This window comes from Schistocerca nitens, chromosome 10 (assembly GCF_023898315.1).
Source record: "Schistocerca nitens isolate TAMUIC-IGC-003100 chromosome 10, iqSchNite1.1, whole genome shotgun sequence".
Lineage (NCBI taxonomy): Eukaryota > Metazoa > Arthropoda > Insecta > Orthoptera > Acrididae > Schistocerca > Schistocerca nitens.
This window is the reverse complement of record NC_064623.1, coordinates 128,343,994-128,350,176: the sequence shown is the minus strand read 5'-3', so window position 1 is coordinate 128,350,176 and position 6,183 is coordinate 128,343,994. Positions and strand designations below refer to the sequence as shown.

At 43.0% G+C, this 6,183-nt stretch overlaps 1 protein-coding gene across 1 annotated transcript in view; it reads left to right on the top strand.

Annotated features, from left to right (window-relative positions):
* Positions 1-5,617: 5,617 nt before the first annotated feature.
* LOC126210568 (serine/threonine-protein phosphatase 6 regulatory ankyrin repeat subunit B-like) overlaps positions 5,618-6,183 on the top strand; it is a 110,632-nt gene continuing 110,066 nt past the window's right edge. Inside the window, exon 1 of the mRNA XM_049939832.1 lies at positions 5,618-5,725. The gene's annotated coding sequence lies outside the window, so the exon portion shown is untranslated. The remainder of the gene's footprint in view (positions 5,726-6,183) is intronic.

Genomic DNA, 6,183 nt, shown 5'->3' with positions numbered 1-6,183 from the left:
GCATGGAGAGCAAGGAGGAGGCATCATTTTACGAGAATGTTGTCTGCATGGTGCCACAGTCACAATATCGAGATGTCTCATTACATACAATATATATGTCGTAGGGCTAATAGAATACAGCATTTCATCTCTCTGTCCTTGTTTCAGCGTTGCAATCACTTTTAACTATAATAATTTTGTAGGTACTTGTAGAAATGAAGGATATTTGTTTCTTACGTCTGCATTAGTGCCCGTTTCACGTAGACCGAGATTTCAATTATACTTTCGTCTTCGGTATTAGCCTGATTCATTCGTTCCGGTCACAATCGGTTGTCAGTAAGTAAGTAATAACACAAACAACGTGTAAAAACAATGAATGGTCAATATGTTACAGGCAACAAACAATTATTAGATCTAAAAAAGGAAGTAAAACACAAAATACACAAAAATACATAGAAATTATAGTAATAGTATCTAGTAATAGGTTTTTCAGAAGGAAAAGAGTAGACCAGACTCATGGTTGTATGTCCAAGTCTCTCAGCCAGCCAGAAGCATCTCCCTCCAGGAGGTGCAGCTCCTGCATTGTGCCAGGGAATCTCCTCGTAGGGCAGTCCATTGCGATATGATGTAGAGTTTGTGGATTCCCACAGTCACAGTTGGGTGAGTCAGTCTGTCCCCATTAGTGCTTCCAGTAATTACATCTACCATAGCCTGTTCGGATACGATTTAAAGTTGTCCAAGATTTTCTGGGAAGACCGAAGCCCTCGGGCCGTACGGTGGGGTCCGAGACTAAGTTAAGGTGATCAGGGTTAGACATATCCCATTCCCGACGCCAGGCTTCGTCGATATCATAATTGTCCTCGATCAGCTGTTGCCCTAATCTCCATGATGGCTTACGGGGCTTGAGCCTGTGGCTGGGATTCTTGCAGTCTTCGTGTAAGGGTAGGTCACGGTTGTTAGCACACTTTTGCCATTCCCTTTTCAGTGCAGATCTCCGCCTTAGATGAGGTGGGGCTATGTTAGCCAGTACCGGGAGCCATTGGTGGGGCGTCGGTTTAATAGTTCCTGAGATGAGCCTCATGGTGTCGTTTAGCTGGGTGTCCACCGTTGCTGTGTGAGTGCTGTTTAGCCAGACCGGAGCGCAGTATTCAGCCACCGAATATACTAGTGCAAGAGCAGATGTTCTGAGAACTGTGGCGCTTGCTCCCCAGCTACTTCCAGTGAGTTTATGTAGGACATTATTTCTGGTTTTGATTTTTGCTGCGCATTTGTATAAGTGCTCCTTGTATGTCAGAGATCGATCTAATGTAATTCCCAGATACTTTGGGAGGGGATTGTAGTTAAGCAGCTGGCCTCTGAACTCTACGTGGGGTGCATAGTTTGCCTGTCTGTTGTTGAGGTGGAAACAGGAGACTTGGGTTTTAGAAGTATTAGGTCTGAGCCTCCATGTTTCAAAATATTCATCCATTTTGATAAGGTCTTCCTCAATGATTCTTTCGGAATTGTGGAAGTCTTGATGTTGATATGCGAGAGCAATATCGTCTGCATAGATAAACTTCTTAGAAGATGTCTCTGGTAGGTCTGATGTATATATATTAAAAAGTAATGGAGCTAGCACGGATCCTTGGGGCAGGCCATCATTTAACCTATATTTCTTGCTTATCTCTCCATCTAGGTGTACTTCAAAAAATCTATTTGAAATCATATTGTTGATTAGGGTAGCCGTTTTCTTGCAAGGAATAATGCGTTGGAGTTTAAGAATCATTGCCTCTCTCCACATTGTGTCATATTCTGACGATAGATCTATGAACACGGCGACTGTCTTTTTCTTCCTTTGAAATCCACTCTCAATATGTGTGGTAAGAGATAATACTTGATCACAGCAGCTCCGACCGGGTCTAAATCCGGCTTGTTCAATAGGAATGAAATTCTCAGCAATGGGTTTTATTCTGTTGAGAATAAGTCTCTCCAATAGTTTGTAGCATACACTTAGAAGATCTATAGGTCTATAGTCCTCTGGGAGCTTTCCATCTTTTCCAGGCTTAAGAATGGCGACGATCTTGGTTTGTTTAAATAGTGGTGGTAGTGTTTCCGATCGTTGGATGTCATTGTAAAACTGAGTTAGCCACAGTAAAGCTCGAGGTACTAGGTGCCGTAAGAACTTGGGGTAGACCTCATCTAAACCAGCCGCTTTACCCATTTTCATTTCTTTCAGTGCTTCTGTGATCTCTAGGATGGTAAAGGTTTTTGAGAAATTGTTGTCGGGTGTGGATTGTCGGAGCTTGGTTCTCAGTTCTTTCTTTACTTTCATAGTCTTATCCTTGTTGCTGCGTGGTGTTTTTCTCGTAAGGTTAACTATTCTGTTTGCTACCTCTTTGGGGTGTATGTTGCCACCCATACAGGTTTTAATGGAGCTTTCACCTAGGTTTTTAAGAAGGCACCAGGCTTTCTTGCTGGAGTGCTTGAAGTCCATATTTTTCATGAGAGTGTGCCACTTTTCTCGTCTTGCTGAGTCCAGGCATTGGAGAAGCTCGTCTGCAATTTCAGGATCGTTGTTTTGCGAATATGCATTATATAGGTATATGCATTCTTGGCTCCAGCTGGGAATATAGGTTTTCCTGTAGCCTCTGGGAATGTGTTTTTTGGCAATGGCTAGGAGTAATCCCACAAGGCGGTTGTAGTTCTTCGATGCAGGTGGGATCCATTGAATGTTGTGGTCCATTTCGGCGGTAAAGGCTTCCCAGTTGGCTTTGCCAAAATTCCATCGAGGTTTAGGTGTAGATCTCACTATTGGAATCTGTATACCGACATGTAGCAGGACGGGCCTGTGCTGGCTACGAGGAAAATCAGGCAAGATCTGTTTATTGCAGCGTAATGGTAGCTTTTTGGCATCTCTGGAAACAAAGCACAGATCGGGGTTGTAGTCTCTTTTTCCATCTAGCCGAGTGGAAAGTCCCTTTATCCTTTAGATCATGGATCAAGAAGACGTCTTCTATGTCTGCCCATTGCATTACTCCCTCCCCATCCTCATTGGTGTTGTTATATCCCCACTGGGTACTGTGGCTGTTGAAATCGCCCATTATCACTGTAGGATGTTGTATGTTGGAAATAGCAGAGTCATTCCATGACTGAGTTGGGGGTTTGTAGAGGTTGATGACTTCAATATCAGCAATTTTTGTTCTTATGACGTAGGCGCTTGGGTCAGTGTGTGTTTTTATATCATGGACCTGGCCAGTGTTGTTTTTAAAGTAGGTGGCAGTGCCATAGTTAGTGTGGTAAGTTGCTGCAGCAAGGGAATAGCCTGGAAGTTTGCATCTATTTTTCAACTGCTTTTCATCGGCGCAATGTGTTTCCTGGAGCAAGACAGCATCCACTGAATGGTTGTCCAGGACTTTAATTAGGTAGTCAGATTTAGCTCTACTCATTCCTTCTACGTTGAGTTGTAGGATTTTAAGGACATCCCCAATGTCCTTGGTCAACGGGTTCTGAGAGGAACCGTTGTTTCGGGTATTCGCGTTCATGTCTGTGCTGATTCTGTAAAGCTGGGAAATCCTCGCAGGTCCAGCAGCCAGATTTGTAGACTATTTAGCCGTGATAAAAAATTACGTTGCCCAGGGTGCACCACGGGGAGGCTAGTCTACATTGCACCCCATTACATACAATAAATCTGTGGGTTAATCTGGTATGATAGATTTGGAGGTGACATAGGATGATGGACTCCTTTCCGGAGGAACATCAGTGTGTACACCATCCTCGAACCTGCGTCGACTTCTCCTTTGGACCAAAAGACTCAATAGACACCATGGTTTTTGACCACCTGTTCATGGACATCCTTGATGCATTTCCATACACTGACAGCTCTGTGGTCTACAGATGAGCCAGTTTTGCCTACATACATGAAAGATGCAGTGAACTTCTCTCCCACCAGAATTGGTGGCAATTGCTTGAGCCCTCAGCCACCTTCATTTTTGCACTGTTGAGTCATTCATAATTGGCAGTGACTCCTCAAATAGTTGTCAGGGTGTCAACGAGTGCTACCTTCGCCACCCATTGGTTGTGACTATCCAGGATCCATTGGTTGTCTTTGTATGGACCCTTGGTCATGTTGGGATCCCAAGGAACAAATGTGCTAACTGATTGCCAAGATGGTTGCCAGGATGCTGACTTTGAAGATGGTGCTGCCGAAACTTCACCTTCAGTCAATTCTATGCCAGCAATTGGTGGAGGTTAGGAATGCAGATTGGTGTGCCCTGGTTTCTCTGAACAAACTGTGAACCATAAAGGATACCATGTAGCAGTGTTCCTTTTCTGTTCTCTGTTGGTTTTGCATTGGCCATACTCATCTGACCTATGGCCTCATCCTCTGATATGAGGATCCACCCCACTGTCACTGTGGTGCCCATCTCAAGGTGGCCCACATCCTACCTGACTGCCCCCATCTGGCTACCTTCCAGCGAAATCTTAAAACCTGCTGACAGGTACACACACTACGCCGAAGTGGCCAATTTAAAACTTTAATGTTTTACCTGCGGATGTGGTTTTTCTTCTGTCTGTGACATAAGGTGCATTAGCCTCATCAGCCACTTAAAGGATCTGAGGGGTGCCCCGTCTCCTGCTATGACCCAAGGTGGCCTGTGGCTGCCCGTGATCCTTGGGCCTGGCTCCTGCCCTTTACACTTTTAAAAATCTTCTCAGTCTTTTAAATCTGTTGTTGCTTGGCGGAGTTGTCATCATTGTTCTCTTTTCTGAAGTCTTATCTTTTCCGAGCTACTTTTTTTATGGTAATGGGTTAACGTGAAATTAAATATGTGAAAGACCTACATTTTTGTGGCAAACACTCAAATTAGCTGTAATTATATCACAGATGTGTTTTGTAAGTTTTGGAACTTTAAATATAATAATGAGCTAATTATTGTTTTTCCCTCTGATACTATCTTCCATTTTGCAAACTATAAAAACAATTTGTGAAGAAATCTCTGTGGCCAATTGTTTGCATGTTTCTGCATTACACAAGTCTTACTACATTGCCATTACATCCCTTGCTTATCATTCAGTAAATGTCATGAGCAGGAGTAGGTGTGAATTAAGCAAAACCAGATTTTTTTCATAAACATTAAAACTGAAGAAGGCTTGAAGCAGTCTGGTAGAACTGTAGGCCCTCAATTGCAGCAGATTTTAGGGGAAGAGTATAAAGTTACCAACATTTTGAAGTAAAGTGCTGGGCTAAATCGAGTGACTGAGAGTTTACGGCCTTTGTGTAAGAGTTTCATGAAATATATCTGTTTGTGATAGTGGGTGGAGCAGGAAACAGCTTGAATGGAGACAGGGCATAAAACAAAGTTGGTGACTTGAGGATGATGATTTGCTTAACTTGTAGTGCAATGTGAGAACAGTGTTCAACTGTTCTCACATTGCACTAAAAGTTAAGCAAATCATCATCCTCAAGTCCTCAACTCCACCCACCTCCCCTAGGCTGAGCTGCAGACCATGCCTAATGTAGCCCCATCTCCCTAATGTCTCCACTGGCACCAGTATGACATGCACCTGGTCAGCAGTCATCAGAACCATCTCCAGCTCCGAACTGGCTTGCTATACAGCATTGCCAAACAAGAAGCAGACTGTGCAACCAGAACCTGAATGGTCATATCATATATCAGTCATTGATTGGCACAGGGGATGCTGTTCTCTTCTTCTGGTCTTGTTGTCTATCCAGTACTCAAAGCAAGGCTTTCTCTTCCCACAAAAGGTAAGTCCACTTACATTCTCTCAGGCAAAAATACACTTAAATACTTTTATAATAACACGCCTTCAAGACTTCCTCTTTCAATCTATACTCAGTTTTGTTGCACAATATAAAACAGCTCCAGAAAATTGAAAAAAACTGATGTTCACACAAACTTGCACAATATCAGCTGAACAGACACACTAGTCAGAAACTCTTCACCAGAGACAACATACTACCTCTGTATATGAGAGCTTAAACATTGCTTGCAATCACCATTATCCATCCAGGGACGAAACAGGAAACATGTTGCAAAAAACAGTGTGCAATTTTGATGTTGTTTGAGAGTAACATTGCCAAATAAGGGGTTAAAGTGCTGGGAATCAAGTACTTATGTCAGAAGTGGCACACATTTTAAATCTGAAGAACATCTGCTCACAATATATACATTTTGAATTGGTGACTGTTGAACTAACAAAGCT